The sequence below is a fragment of the Pteropus medius genome, unplaced genomic scaffold, assembly GCF_902729225.1.
Source record: "Pteropus medius unplaced genomic scaffold, Ma_sr-lr_union100, whole genome shotgun sequence".
NCBI lineage: Eukaryota > Metazoa > Chordata > Mammalia > Chiroptera > Pteropodidae > Pteropus > Pteropus medius.
The window spans coordinates 15,659,231-15,675,992 of NW_024349798.1; the positions used below are offsets into that span (position 1 = coordinate 15,659,231).

General features: G+C 49.5%; 1 long non-coding RNA gene across 1 annotated transcript; it reads right to left on the minus strand.

Annotated features, from left to right (window-relative positions):
* Positions 1-12,756: 12,756 nt before the first annotated feature.
* Positions 12,757-13,849, minus strand: LOC120620440 (uncharacterized). Its single transcript, XR_005657867.1, has 2 exons — positions 13,757-13,849; positions 12,757-12,949 (listed from the first exon to the last, which is right to left on the minus strand). It is a non-coding gene; the product is annotated as an uncharacterized LOC120620440 (long non-coding RNA).
* Positions 13,850-16,762: the final 2,913 nt, after the last annotated feature.

Here is a 16,762-nt window from a genome sequence, read left to right on the forward strand (position 1 = left end):
TGATCCCATGGCAGCCGGGGGCGACACCCACCGAGACACGTGGCTTGCAGTGATCTCGTGATAGACGCACAGATGCTCGCGTGAATAGCTCATGCACAACGCCATGGCGTTCCCATCATGTTTTATGCGATTTCTATCTGAATGTTCTCTTTCAGAGTCTTAACTGTTTATTACGGAGAGTTTTAAACATGCACTAAGTGAACGAACCAGTATAATGCAGCTTCATGCTGCCACCACCCAGATCACCAAGCCATCAACCCACGGCCAGTGCGGCCCTGTCCATGCCCCAGGCTCCACCCACTCCAGTATTGTGAAGCAAATGCCAGACAAGAGATCAGTCCATCTGCATGTCTAAGCGTAACTCTAAAACAGAAGGGCTCTTGTTTAATACAACCACGCTACCATTATCACACCTAACAAGTTAGTAATCGCTTCTTGTCCTCGAATATCCAACTATTCCAATTGTCTCATGAACTGCACACTTTTTTAAACTTTTGTCCAGGATTTAAATGAAGACACGCAGCCGGCGGTGTTGGGCTGGTTTCTATTCCAGGTCTCGCGGCTCAGCGTTTCTCGCTGGGTCTGGTTAAAATGCACCTTCCAACTGAGGTTTGGGGCGGGGCCTGAGGTCTCCATTTCTACTCGGTCCCAGCAGGACACGCTGATGCTGCTGGTCCATGACCCGCACTTAAGTAGTGAAGCTCTATTTAATAATAAAAGGAAATCTTTTTTAAAAGTAACGTTTACATCTTTAAGCAGACCCAGGGCTTTGGAAGAAAAATCAGGGCTGGCTGAGAAGGTCTGTCACCCTGCCAGGAAGTGCAATTGATAATCACACCTGCCGAGGGCGTCTAAATGCCCAGGACAGCCCCTGCGTCTCTGGAATTGAGACCCGACACCCTGACCATCCAGGTGTTCATCCCAGCAGGGTCTGGCCCTCCCAAAACCAGAGACCACCTCCTCGAGAGCCTCGGAACCTCTGGCAGTGTGCTGGTTTCTTCCGTTTCTGGCAGGCAGGCAGGCAGAAATGCAAGAAACAAGACAGCTACCTTTCCTCACAGTGATGAGTTTAATTAAAAAGCCCCGTGCTGCCAGGCTCCAAGCGCCCTCCACCGATCTGTGAGCCCTATCGATTGCTGGGCTCTCCTCGCAAGACACAGCAGAGAGAAGACTTTATCTTTCTTTAATCAGACCTGCTGCCCTAGGATCCGGTTCTGACAGGGCCGCCGCCTTCTCCTCCCCCACTACCATCCCTCAGTGCTCAGCCGGCCCGGAGGACAGTGGGCAGCGCCAGCATCAGCCACCGTGAGCTGCGGGGAGGTCTGTGCCCCCGGGAAACTGCTGGCCTAACAGAGGTGGCATCACCCTCACCGCCATGGCCAACACGTACCGGGCCGACGCCGAGTGCCAGGCACTCGGCCAAGCGCTTCGAATACACCCTCTCCTCTGATGCTTTCATATAATTAATTTTCTGTGTGTCGCGGTTCCCTGATTACCCGATCTGAGGTTGCTGCACCGGGCACGTGTTCTCTGTCATGTTACCTGTTCTGTTTTCGTCAAGGCCCTTAATATTATCAGAAACCACGTGTGTTTCTTTGCGCGTTTGCTCTCGGCCTCCGCCCTGGGCTGTGTGGTCCAGGAGGGCAGCGTTTGGCCCCTCTGTTTCGGTACGGGGTCCCCGGCACCTGAACATGCAGATAGAAAGTCCTCCGGAGCGTGGAGAAGCTTCGTCCATGTCGTCGCGTGTCGCAAACGAGTGGCACTCCGCTGTGGGCAGAGACTATGTTTTCCTCACCCGTCCGTCTGTCGGCAGCGTTCAGGTCGTTTCCACCCGCACCTGGACTGCTGTGGACAGGGGGGACCGACGTCTCTTCGAAATCCCGAGTTTGATTCTTTGGAACAAACACCCCAAAACGGGACTACGGGGTCCTGTGTGAGTTCCGCTGTGAATTTTCGGAGGCGTCACCATTCTGGCTCCACGGCGGCTGCACCACTTCGCGTTCCCGCCAGCGCTGTGCAGGGGCTCCAGTTTCTCCACATCCCGGCCCAAAGCTGTTGTGTCCTTATTTGTTCAGAGAGTAAATCTCATGTTAAATGTTAACACGATAAGATAAAATTTTAAATGCATATGTTTTCGTGTGCCGGATTTGGTTTACAGCATTCGCTCCCCCTGGCAGCTCTTTGCGCTCACTCACTAGTCTTATACCCATTTCATAGATGAGGACACTGAGGCTCGAGGAGGAAAAGCGATTCACCCGAACGTGCCCACACGGGGGCTCCTGGCCTGGGGTCCGTGAGGTCGTAACGCAGGGTCAGCGAACCCGGCTGGGAAAACAAGTCATCTCGTCATTATCCTAACTGGATAATGCTTTTCTTTCCATCGTGAAAGCAGGCGACAACTGCAGTCACGTCAGCAGCCCCCCAGGACTCTGTCACCAACTGCAATCAAGACGTTTCCACGGCCCATCGCCTCTGTGGCAGATATCCCAGGATATCATTTACACTCATCGCTGCCTCGAAATTACAGTCGTGACAACGTACCCGACCCACCGCCAGATCCTGGTACGCGGCGGGCGAATAGCGAAGCACGCACGTCGCCGTGCCACCATGGTTTTGCAATATTTTGTTAACTGTGTTTCAGTATAATTGGTTGCCTGAAATAAGCCAGACAGAGGAAGATCCAATACCGCATTGTATCACTTCTATGTAGAATCTAAATAAATAAGTCAAACTCATACGAGCAGAGTAAAACGGTGGTTGCCAGGGGCTGGGGGCTGGAGGTCGGACGGCGGATAGGGACAGGTCAGTAAAATGGTACAAACTTCCAGTTACAGGTGAGTGAGGCCTGAGGATCTAATGTAAAACGTGGTGACTACAGTTGGTAACACGGGATTGTAGAACCGAAACCTTCTAAGAGAGCAGAACTTCAATGTTCTCATCCCCCTCAAAAGGTCAATAAGTGAGGTGACGGCTGTGTTGATTAACTTGACGGGGAGGACACCTCTCACTGTGTATACGTGTATCATCACCTTGCATGCTTTAAATACCTTACGGTTTTATTTGTCAATTATGCCTCGATAAAGATGAAAATGACAGACAGACAGACAGACAGCCTGGCAGCCTCTGAGAAGGGGCCCGGGCACTTCAGAGGTTACAAACCAGCTCCGAAGCTGACCACCTGGCCGGACCCAACTCGTGACTTAGCCTGAGGGTGACAGTTAGGAGGAACCCTGCCCCGTATGGCAGCTCTCCTCCCGTCCAGGGTGGGGACGCGGAGCCCAGCGTGGGGAGCTGACCTGGCGGACACGTGGGGAGGCAGAGTCTGGGTCTCGACTGGAATCTGCTCCCAGTCCTGTGCCTTTGCAGATGGACCACACTGCCACCTAGGGACACAAAGCACTTCACACCTGCCACAGCCCAGGTCTGGGCCGCACGGGGGTGTTCCTGAGGAGACCGTGACGGGTGTTCACTCGTTCATGTAAAACGGTCATCATTCTCTTGAGCGGGGGATGAAGGAGGGGACTGAGAGAGGAAGCAGAGGCCAGCTCAGCAGCCACTGCAGTCGCCAGACGAGAGACGATGGTGTCAGTGGGGCGGAGAGGAGAGGACAGAGCCGAGAGATGGTCTGGAAGCCAAGCCGATGGACGTGGTGACGGATTCTGTGTGGGGAGTAAGTAGTCCAAGAACATGTCCCTTCAGCTAGGCAGCTTCTAGCTCGCTGGGGTCCAGGCCTGGTGGCCTAATCCCAGGTCTGCATCTCTCCACCTTCTCCCCGGTCTAGCACCCTCTGGACATATAAAATTCTGGCTAAAGAAGGAGCCTTCCAATAAGAAGAAAGAGCATATCAGAGTCCGCCTATCTCAGATCGAAGACCAAAACGACTCTGTTGGCTTACCACATCTGAATCCCTCGTGCCCAAAACTCATTATTCCTCATGGCACTGGCGACGATTAGAGGAAATTGCAGAGACAGCTCCTGATTGGACCTAATTTCCTTGACACAGAGCATCGTGAGTCAATTACTCAGAGCGACTCGACTGTAAGGCCTGACGCTCCACCCCGCGAGGGCGCCCCATTCTTTCTGCATATCCTTCCTCCTTCCCACTGAATAAATTGTGAGCCATTAGTTACAGGGATGGGACATTTTCACTGGTGACTAAAGAAGCAGGTCCGCTTACCCCATTAGCAGTGAGTCACAGGTGATTCCCACCGGGACGGGATTGGTTTTTGGTCCCAGACACTGCCCAAGCAGTAAAGAGTCTCACCCTGGGTCCTGGAGACCTACAAAACCAGTCCCTTCACAACAGGGCTCACGCGGGCCCAGATTAGGATGATGATCTGGGCCACTGCTCATCCTCACACAGTCCCAGGCGGCAGAAACCGTGTCTCAGCAAAGATTCCTGAGGGTTCATTGCACCCCGCACGGTCCCAGAAGGTCCCCATCACCGGGCGAGCCATATCCTCCCACGACGGGATTTATAGAAGGCCATCAACCAGAAACAAAAACATGCATCATGAAAAACCAGCACGTGTAAAGAACTGCTGCATATGGTAAAAGATGTGTACGTGTGTAAGTACGTGTGTGCATGGCAGGCTGTGTCGCGATCGCGTGTGTGTGTGCTGCCAGTTTCTTTCAGGCATGTGGTGTGTGCATCAGGCATGCTGTGTGGCTGGCAGGCCATGCAGGCTGCTGCAGTATTGCATGGTAGGTATGTGTGTGCTGGCAGAACGCAGGCGCGGGCGCGGGACAAAAAGGCCACTGAAAGGGGTTCAGGGCCAAAGATGCTGCGGTGTGCATCAGGGGCATGCGTGCGTGCTTGTAATGTGTATGTATGTGCTGCCAGCGCCAGGTATGCAGGCAAAGTGTCGCCATGACCAGCAGGTAATGTGTGCGTGCTGCAGGCTGCCAGTATCGCGCGCTGATGCTGGCTGCAAAGGCACAGCAGGACATGCTATTGCATGTGTGTAGTATGATGGAGGATTACATGGAAGTCCTGGGGGTGGGGGGCCCTGTATTTAAATGAAGAGGCGGGCAGGGACTCCAGGAGCAGGAGAGGAAGGGCTGTTGCAAATTTAAATGACGTCATCTGGGACGGTCCTGCTGAGTTACCTCTTGCTGAGGCAGCCTGGGAGAAAAGCCCAAAGGACTAGAGGGAGGAAGCCGTGAGGATGTCGGGCCGAGCACACTGGGCAGAGGGAAAGCAAGTGCCAGTGTCCTGGGGTAGGAGGGGTCTGGTATGGTGGCGTGCCACCAGGACACACCAGGACGAGAGCGGAGGGGAGCGTGGCTGGCAGTGAGGGCTGGGCGGCTCCGGGGAGTCGGAGGCTTGGGGCGTCTTAGGCCAGTGAGAAAATACGGCTTTGACTCTGAAAGCGATGGGAGGTCACTTGAGGGTCGAGGTTCACTCTAGCTGCTGCTGCTGCTGCTGCTGGTGACAGTGCTGACAGGGATAATGATGCTGGAGATGGTCCTTCTCGTTGCCATGTTGCAGTTCTGGCTTCTTTTTTCCTGTTTTGTGCAGCATCTCATCTCCTCCTCTCGTACCCCGGTAGCTCCTCTGGGAGCCCCCCACCCCACTATGAAGAACTTTGAGCGCTGACCTACTCCAGCTGAATTTTAAGACTTTTTTTCTGGGGAATATCACATTTCTGCAGTGACTTCCAGCCCGACTCTGCAGACCACTGCTTCCTTTGCAAATGCTGTGGCATTTGTCTCTATTTTAAAAAGAAAAACCTTATCTCCTTCTGGTTTTCAGCTAAAAGAGGAATTGCTGGGACTTTCCGATTGCTAACCAGAATCTGGAACTTCCTGTGGTCCTGGATACATGCCACTTCCCTCCTCCCACCTACCCCGTCTGCCACTTTATACAGGCTGGCACATGGGCACCCCCAACCAGGGACCTCTCGTCAGCCTCCCTCCTCCAGTCTGGAGCCTGCATCTCCATGTGGGGATGTCCCCTGCCACTTCTTCACCCCAAGGCCCCATGGGGTCCAGGACCAGCTCACAGTCTCACCCAACAAGCTCCTCTCTCTGTGGCACCAGCCCCCCCCCCATACCTCCCTTCCTCCAGAACAGGTGTGTGAGGCTGGATGAATCCTGTACTGAAAAGAACCTACTCCAGGTGAGACACACCTGGGTTCGAATCCCAGCTCTGACCCAATCAGCTGTGTGCCCCGGGGCAAGTCACCTCACCTCTCTGAGCCTTCTCAAACCACCACTTCGCATTCACAACTGGATTTCATATGTGATATTCCAACAGGCCGTGAAAGCTCCCTGGTGCCCTAAGTCAGACCACAATATTTTAGGTTTCCTAGATTTCACATGCTAGATGAGGTAAAATAAATAATCTTTTTCTGTTGCGAGCTGCCTTGGTTGAAAGAGGGTTCCTAACAGGCTCCAGCACCTGCCAGCAGGGTCCCTTAATACAATATCTAAGTCAATTAACTGAGGAGAGAAGCAAAGCCATATTGCCATCAGGATGCTTGGTCCTCATGCCAGCCTGCCTCAGAGGTGTCTAGGAAAAGGGAGCATGTTTGCCTGAGGTCTTAGGCCTCTGTGTATCAACAAAGGCACCTAATCCAGCCCAGGCAGACGCAGCCTGCCTCCCACAGGATGCTGGGAGCTGGTCAAGCAAAGGGAGGAAGAGGCGTGCAGGCGTGGTGCGTGCCAGGGCCGGGGGTCAGAGGCCACACACTCCCTAAGAGAAGGGTCTGTTCTCAAGGCGTTCTCACGATGGCGTACTCCTGAATCTGCACGGCCTCCTCCGGCCTCACCCTGAATACCAGACCAAGGCCCATGGATGTCGATGTGGCATCACAAATTCAAAGTGGTCAAAGCCAAGTCTTAACGTCTTTCTCTCCTCGAGATGCTTCTTCTCCCCCATTGTCCCACTTTTACAGGTCAAATATCTGACTTTAGAGTCTGTGTGTTTGATCACACCTCATGAGTTTCCAGGAGGCTTTCTGCCAGCTGGCTCCCCAGCTTCAAAGAATCCCCAGTCGTCCAGGGATAGGGCTGGCATAAGAGGTGGAGAAGGACTTGGTGTGCCTGGGGCATATCAGCTCACAGGGGGCAGAGCGTGAGCAAGGGGGATGGAGTTACGAGAATGAAATGTGGTCCCTCCCAGGACGCCCCCCACAAGTCCCTCACAGCCTCCTAAAGTCACAGAGGCCTAGTGCGAGTCATGTGAATGATTTTCCGTGGTTGTTATTGCTGTTAAAAAACACACACGAAGAATGCGATATGCTGCAGGTCAAAGGCATCCACCAGGAAACAGAACCCTAGGCACAGGAAAAAGCCAGGAGTTAGCAGAAATGCTAGAGAGGCCTTGGGACCGCCTCAGAAATGGGATGGAGGCAGGGGCGGAAGAAGGGACATTCGGAGAGATTTTACTGAGATCACAAGGCACGAAAAGTCCCCCAGATGACATCTGGTTTACATTAGGAAGTGATGGGGCAGGGAATAATAACGTTAGAAAGAGAGTAATAATAGTAGAAATGCTAGCAATAGCACTACGGACTGGTCCAAAGGTCTTTACAACCAGCTAGAAAGATAAAAACAACCTTGCACTCAATGAAAGACAGTAGCGGTTATTCTCATGGGTAAGCGTATGTGTGCATATATATCATGTGTGTACGTAGATATAGAAGTACATACATATATCAGCATACGTGATATCTGTATCAGGGTGTATATACATGTATGTGGATATGACACATCAGAATGTCTGTAAGTATATACATGTCTACATATATATCATGCACATATATATATATGAATATCAGCATGTTATACATGTGTATATGTATATATTCGACATATATCGGTGTGTATATGTGTAATGATATATATCAGTATGTACACATATGTATATATATGTATCAATGTGTATATATGAATAGATGTTTATGTCTACATGTATATGTGTATCACTATGTATGATATATCAGTCTGCACATGTATATATGTGATATGTGTCAGTGTGTGTACGTGCATGGATGTATATACATGTACATCTATATCAGCATGTATGATATCTATCGGCGTGTACATGTGTGGATATATGATATCTGTCCTTGTGTGTACATGTATGGGTGTGTATACGGGTACACGTACCTCAGCATGTATGAGATCTATCAATAGAATAAGGTCTCCAACTCATTTCCTAAGAAACATTTTTTTCACTGGAGCTTAGAATAGATATGAATCATCAAAGTCAAGCCTCTGAGGTTTCTGAGGTATTCACAGGCCCGAGGGATTCCTTCAAGTCTAAGGCTTAAACCGACCTTGCAGAAGGGGAGGACGGGCTGGTGCCTCCCTCTGATACAGAGGACATCGACCTCACGGTTCAGCAGGGCTTTCCGTTCCTGCAAAGGGAGGGGTGGGGCTGAGGGAAAGGAAGGACAGACAGACTGGGAGGCAGGCAGCACCTCAGACTCACCACAACCCGTGAGGTGCATGGTTTATTACCCCACTCTGCAGATGGGGAGGCAAGCCCAGAAGGCAAAGGGGTGTGCTACGTGATGGATGTAAAGAAAGGGTTCTAAGTTAGGGTGCCAGCCTAGCACGGTCAGGGACCACCCGTGTCCGTCTTGTTCACTGCAGCACCCCCAGAGCCTGGCACAGGTACTCAATATGGACGGGTGGGTGGATCACTCCTCCCTCCTCCACACCTCGAGCCAGGACCCTCTTGCCTCAAGGCCCGCAACGTGCCCGCTGACCTCTCGCCTGCCTCCTGCACCCTCCTCTCCCCGGTGGCTAGCAAAAGCTCCATCTAGCATCTCCCAAGCCCTCTCTGCAGCCTGGTCTTCATCTCTGGGAACCCACATTCAGGGCATTTGTGGTCACATGCTGCCACCTACAGGGAGTCCTGCGGTGCTGCAGAGAGGACCTCCCGTTTGACTTAGAGCTCAAGGAGTCATCACGGTGTCAAATTATTCATAAAGAGAAACGAGCGTGAGAAGGTGCTTGGCAAGGCCATCGCAAAGCCCACGGTAAACTGGGGGGCGGTTTGGGCTTAGCCTCCTCTTTCAGAGGAGGAGTCACTGGGCTGTTTGGGGTACGCCGGGCACAGGGATGCCAGGCGGCGGGGGAGAGGGGGAGAGGGGGGTACTGAGCTGCTGCTGCTGCGGCGGGCAGAGCAGTGGAGGCGGGGGAAAGGCACAGCCAGGGGCCGAAGGAACGCCTGTCTGAGGTCAGTGTTCGCTCAAAACCCAGCGAGGTGTGTGTCCAGTTAGGGTGAGCACTGAAACAAGAAAGGGGGCTCCGTCCAGGCGATCAGGCAACCCCCAGAACAAGAGGCGAACGCGCGGACCCTGGAAAACGCGAGCCGGGACAGCTCGGAAGATCCCCGCCCGAGGAACCCAGGTGCCCGCCCCCCAGGGTCCCGGCCCCCTGCCCCAGAGCTGTCTCTGCACGAGAGGCAAATCCCAGACGCGGAGAGCCGGACGGGGCCAGACTGGGTTCCACGGCCACCTCGGCGGGGAGGTCCCACGACCGGCAGGCCCAGAACTGCCAGCGTCAGATAAGGCATCGCCCCAGGAAGGCATGAAGGACAGCCCAAAGCACAGCTGTCCCCGCAGCACAGGGGAGGCCGGAGTCGCGGGAGTGGTGATGTGGCTGGCGTGTCGGTCAAGTTCTTGCAGGGCGCAAGAACAGGAAGATCCTCAGGCTTCATTACAAGACGGGAAAGACCCAAGTTGTAGCCACCCAACCCCGGCTCCTCCCAGAGGCCGGGGCGGCTTCCGGTCCACAGGAGCTCCAGCCACCCGTGGCCGCCCCCACCAGCCCGCTGGGGCTCCACTATCCTGGGGACTCAGCACCTCCGGGTCTGGGCCTGCTCTGCTGCTGTCCCCACTCTACGCTGTCTCAGTTTCTGGGGGCTCCTAATTCCTGTGAATTCGTGGCTCCTCTCACCCACAGTTTATGCTGACTCAAGGTCTCCACCTACCACTTTCCTCCTGCGTCTCTGCTTCTGCCCCCCATACTGACACCAGCCCTTCCTCCAGGTCTCAAGTTCAGATCCGCCAAAAGCAAGGCTCTGAGTGGTTCAGCTGGCCCCCAGTATCTCTGTGGGCTGGATTTCTCACGGTGGGGTGGGCCTAGATATTGTCTGCCCTTAGGGTGGGCCTCCATTCCTCCAGGGACAATTAGGGTGGGCCCCCATTCCTCCAGGGACGATCAGCTGCATCCTGGATCCTGACGTGCAGTGAAGAAGCCCTTCAAAGGCGCTGTGGGCGTGGCAGGTATGCGGGCGTGACAGGATCAGCGTATGGGCCAAGGCTCCCTGGTTCCAAGTCTTTCCCACCTGAGAACACAGGCTTCCCTGCCCCCTGAGATTAAGAAATAATAAGAGCTCATGTGCCAGGCTTCACCACTGATGATCTCAGTTCGCCCTGACCACAATCCCTCCTTAATGGTGCCCATTTCACAGAAAACTCATTTAGAAAAAATAAGTACAAGCTCAAGGTTATACTACTAGTAGATGGAAGAAAGTGACTGGAGCCCAGGCCTGTGTGAGCTTGTAGAGGAGGAGGACAGAGAGAGATTTCTACTGGCAGAAAGGTACGAAGCGCCTAGATTTGTGCCTTCGAGTACGGAAGCCAGTAACCAAAGTGCCTGCTGAGCATCTGCTATGTTGCTGGCCCAAAGCGACGTGCCTTAACTGTGAAATACACACCAGATTTCAAAGACTTGTTACCAAAACAATAATAATGTGAAACATCTCATTAATGTTTTACACTGATTTCGGATATTTTGAGTTCAATTATAAAAATGTACCTTTCTTTTTAAAAGGTGTGTTGCTATATAATTCACATGTCATACAATCGATTCAGTCATTTAAAGTATAAAATTCACTGGCTTTTAGTATATTCGCAAACTCGTGCAACCATAACCACCATCAATTTTGGATCATTTTTATCGCCCTGAGAAGAAACGCTGAGCCCGTGAGCAGTTGCTCCCCATTTGGCGTTTTCCCTCGGCCCCAGGCACCCGCGCGTCTACTTTCTGTCTCTGTGGCTTTGCCTCTTCTGGACATTTCGTGGAAGTGGAGTCACACGTGGTCTTTGGTGACGGGCTTCCTTCCCTCAGCATGTTTTCAAGGTTCATCCATGTTTCGTAGCATGTGTCAGTACTTCATTTCTTTTAACTGTCAAATAATGTTCCATTGTACGGCTATATCACATTTAGTGTAGCTATTCATCAGTCTGGGTTTTTCCACATTTTGGCTATTATGAATAATGCTGCTACAAACATTCACGTGCAAGATTTGGTGCAGTCACATGCTTACTTTTCTCAATAGAATGACCAGAAAAATTTAAACTATATATATGGCTGACATTATGTTTCTGTGGGAGAGCACAGGCCTAGATCTTTCACCCTAGTTCTGATAGATGTTAAAATACACAGACGCCACAAATGCACCACCACAGGGGACCTGCCCCATGCTAACTCTGACCTCAAGCGCCTCCCCTCTGAAGCTGGGTGGCTCCCAGGTGGCTTGCGTATGGGCTAGCAGAGTGCTGAGGCAGTTTCTATCAGTCCCAGCAATCCCAACAATTCCAAGGGCCCAGAAATAACTCAGTCAATTCTACAAGTTCAGCATGAACACAGAGACGCTTGCGGATAATAACTGGCAACCTTCCACACAGACTGCTGTTTATCTGCCAAAAAGGAGATCCCGTGGGACTTAACCTATGAAAAGTGAGCAGGCTCTCTATTTCATCTGCACCAATTTCCCTGTGAAACACCAAGAGTAGGTGCCCTGAATTTCTGGGTGGCCCGGATTCCTTGGTGTCCCAACTGTTGTCAGGGGTCCTCGGCACAATAGTTCAAATCCCTTCCAGTGGCCTTTCTTCAACACCATTTTGACAGTCCTGTGGTAGTGATCATTTCCTGAAATTCTGAAAGGCAGGCATTCCTCTCTAAGCAATGGATGTGGACATAGGGAATTAGAGCCGTCACTGACAGCGGGGCAACAGAACTCTGGTTCCAGAGTTAGACAAACCTGAGTTCAAATCCTGATTTGAGCTCTCCTTACCTTGAGACCTTAGGTCACCACCTAACTTGAGTTTCAGTTTTCTCAACTGTAAACCGGTGATAATGCTAGTCACGTATCTCCCAGAGCGACCGTGAGGATTAAACGAGATAATGAAAAAAGGCACTTGGCATAGGCCCAGCACCTGACGCACACTCCATCCAAATGTCGAACGTCCTTGTCCTTGTTGTTTGTTGTTGTTGTGGCTGCTGTTGCTGTTACTCGGTGATCCGACCCCACCCAAATCCAAAGCGCTTCCTCACTGGACCGCTTCTTAAGCTGGGCAAGGTACCCATTTACCTGAACCAGTTGACTAAATCAGCTGCAAGCCAGTGAATCTGATGCTGGCTAACTCAAGAAAATATGGGTGTGCTGGGAGAACACAGGGCTCCTCAGAGTCCAAGAAGAGACTGGAGCAAGCAGGCAGGTGATGGCAGCAGAAGTCTCTAGATGAGGGGGTTGGCAAACTATGGCCTGTGTGCCAAATCCAGCTGATAGGCTGCTTCTGTGCAGTATTAGAGCTAATAATGGCCTTTAAAGGGTTGTCAAAGCAAGAGAAGGAGAAGGCAGGGGAGGAGAGGAAGGAGAGAAAACAGAGATCATATGTGGCCCGCGAAGCCTAAAGTATTTACTGTCCTTTGCCAAATGCTGCCCGAGACTGACAGTCTCACTTAGGTGCTGTTGTCAGAATGAATGAAATTCTCCTTTCATGGCACCACTTTACACGTGTTTTTAAAAGTAGGTTTTATTTTTCACGTATGGTGAAGCCAACAGATCAGCAGATAACTTCACTGAAAAGACAGTTCGCAGGGGCATCAGTAAGATGGCAGAGTGGGAGACACCAGCCTTCATCCCCTGACAACAGGAAAATGGCTGGGGGGTGGGGCGGGCCTCCTGTGTCCAATTAAGTACCTAAAGCAACAGAGCGGAAAAACAAAAAGAGACTAACTGTATAGAAGGGATGCTGGGGAGACGGGCTGAGACGTCGGGAGATGCACAGGAACGAGGAAGGCAAGGGGCGCTCAGTATCAGCCACGCAGTGGGTGCCCTCGCAACCCCCAGTGGCCGGCTCTGCAGAGGACCCTGGCAGCTTTGGCCGCTGAGGACCTCGACAGCTGGACTCAACACAGCTTTCATAGCAGAGGACCGCATAGTGGTCATCGGCATGGACCTCAGCAGCCTATGCTGCAGGGGACACCAGCCACTTTCCCCATTGAGGCAACCAAGTCATCACCACTGCGGACCCCTGGAGAGGGAGACACTGCTGTGCACCGCCCCCCAGAAAGGAGTGGCCATCGGGCTTCCCCAGAACATGGGGCGCTTACACCCCCAAATTTCAGCATGCCCTGAGCCTGAGATCTACAGCTGCTCTGCATGAACAGATCCACACTCCAGATCCTGGGGTCGAGAAAGATCCCCCAGCTACGAAATCCCCCATGACTGAAAAAGAGATGAGGAGGTGCCCTGAAGCCTTCACCACTGCAGACTCAGGAGTCCTCGCCACCAGGTGGACACCCTGCAGTCCTCACCACCACGGTGGACACCCTGCAGTCCTCGCCACCACGGTGGACACCCTGCAGTCCTCGCCACCACGGTGGACACCCTGCAGTCCTCGCCAGCGCTAACCCCAGCGGGCGGAGCCGCGCAGAGACTACATCACTGGGCCTCCCCTGCAGCCAGGACCACCACGCCCTGCCCAGCCGGCACCTGCACACCCACCAACAGGCGAATGTCATTGCCCCTCCACAACTAGTCCATAATGTCTGGAAGAAGTGACTGCGCCATCAGATGGGCAGACATCAATGCCTGGCATGGCCTACAAGAAAAATGAAAAAAACAAGGAAACATAACTACCAAAGGAACATAATCATTTTCTAATAACTGACCAACCCTAAAGAAATGGAGAGGCAAAGAATTCAAAATAATTGTTTTAAGGAAGCTCAGTGAGCTATAAGACAACATAGACAACTCAATGAAATCAGGAAAACAACGCATGAACAAAATGATTGATTCAACAGAGTTCATAAAAAAAAAAAAAAAAAAAGAACCAAACAGAAATTCTGGAGCTAAAGAATACGATGAATGAAATAAATTAAAATATGCATCAAGAGCATCAAAGACAGATTCGATCAAGCAGATCAAGTCACAGATCAAGAATCTGTGACTCGAAGACAGGTCATTTGAAATTATCAAAGAAAAAAAGAATGAAAAAGAGAGAAGAAAGCCTATGTGAATTATGGAATACTATCAAGCAACACAATATTCGCATTACGGGAGTACCAGAAGGAGAAGAGAGAGAAAAGGGGACAGAAAGCTTATTTAAAGAAATAATGGCTGTAAACATCCCAAATCTGGAGAGAGATAAGGGATATCCAGGTACGTGAAGCTCCTAAGTCCCCATACAAATTCAGCCCAAAAAAGGCTTCAGATACAGTATCATAAAATTGTTATAATCAAAGAATTTTAAAAGCAGCTAGACAAAAGACTCATCTCACACAAGAGAACACAAGACAGATTTCTCAGTGGAAACCTTGCAGGCCAGGAGAGAGAGAAATGATACATTAAAAGTTCAGAAAGGAAAGAAAAACTATCTGCCAAGAATACTTTACCTGGCAAAGCTGTCCTTCAGAAATAGAGAGGTAAGACTTTCCCAGACAAACAAGAGCTGGGGGAGTTCATCACCACTAGACCTACCTTATAAGATGCTAACGGGCATTCTTCAAGCTGAAATAAAAGGATGCTAATTAGTAACATGAAAACATATGAAAGTATAAAACTCACTGGTAAAGGTAAGTATGTAGCCAAATTCTAAATACTCTACTACTATAGTGGTTTGTAAATCACTTAATTCTAGCATAAAGGTTAAAAGATAAAAGTATTAAAAATAACTACAGCTACGATGATTTCTTAATAGATACATAATATAAAAAGAGGTAAAGTGTGACATCAAAAACAAAATGTGAGAGGAGGAAGAAAACAGTAAACTTCTTGTATACAATCGAAGTCATCAGATTAAAACAGACTGCTATAAGATGATTTATGTAAGCCTCATGATAATCAGGAAGAAAAAACCTATAGCAGATACACAAAAGAGCAGGAGAAAGGAATCAAAGCGCACCACTACGGTAAAGTGATCAAATCACCAAGGAAGACAGCAGGAGAGGAAGAAAGAAACAAAAGAACTAAACAGCCAAAAAACGAGATGGCTACAGTCAGTCCTTACCTACCAATAACTACTTTAAATACACATGAATTTGATCTTCAATCAAAAGGAAGAGAGTGACTGAATTAAAAATACACACACACACACACACACACACACTCTGCCTACAAAAGATTTCAGCCTTAAGAATACACATAAATTGAAAGTGAAGGGGTAAAAAAAGATAGTCCATGCAAAGGAAAAACGAAAAGGGCAGTGATAGCTCTACTTATATCAGACAAAAAAGACTAAGTAAAAACTGTAACAAGAGACAAAAAGGTCACTGTATAATGATGAAGGGGTCAATTCATCTAGAGGATATAACAATTATAAATATATATGCACCCAACATCAGTGCACCTAAATATGTTAAACAAATATTAACATATCTGAAGGCAGAGAGAGACAGCGAGGAACTAATAGTACGAAACATCAATATCCCACTTTCAACAACGGACAGATCATCCAGACAGAAAATCAAAAGGAAATATTAGACTTGAACGACACTTTATACCAAATGTTCCTAACAGACATATACAGAACAGTCTATCCAACAGCAGCAGAAACACATTCTTCTCAAGAGCACATAAAACGCTCTCCAGGATGTTAAATAAGTCTAAATGAATTATCAGTTAAATTGTCTGTTTGCAAATAACGTGATCTTATATATGGGAAACTATAAAGATTCCACCAAAAAACTATTAGAACTAATAAACGAATTCAGTAAAGTTGCAAGATACAAAATCAATATACAAAAACCAGTCGCATTCCATACGCTAACAACAAAATATCTGAAAGATAAATTAAGAAAGCAATCTCATTTACAATAGCATCAAAAACAATGAAATAAATTTAACCAAGGAGGTGAAAGATCTGTACACTGAAAACTATAAAACACTGATGAAAATTGAAGAAGACAGAAAGATATACCATGTTCATGGGTTGGAAGAATAAATATTGTTAAAATGTCCATTCTACCCAAAGCAATCTAGAGATTCAATTCAATCCATTGACAAAATTCCAATGATGACATTTTTCACAGAAATAGAAAAAAGATTCCTGAAATTTGTACAGAATCACAAAAAATCCTGTACGGCCAAAGCAATCTTGAAAAAAAGAACAAAGCTGGAGGCATCACACTTCCCCGTTTCAAACTCTGTTGTAAACCTGCAGGAGTCAAAACGGTATGGGGCCAGCTTAAAAACAGACACATGGACAAATGGAGCAGAACAGAGTCCACGTACACAGACAAATAATCTTTGACAGGGGCACCAAGAAAACACAATGGGTTAAGGGCTGTCTCTTCAATAAATGCTTTTGGGGAAACTGGATATCCACATGCAGACAAATGAAAGTGGACCCCTATCTAACACCACTCACCAGAACTAACTTGAAATGGATTAAAGACCTGAAACTGTAAAACTGCTAGGATAAAATGTATGGAACAAGCTCCTTGGCCTTGGTCTTGGCAATGAGTTCTTCGGATATGACACCAAAAGGCCAAGTGACAAAAGCAAAAAAAT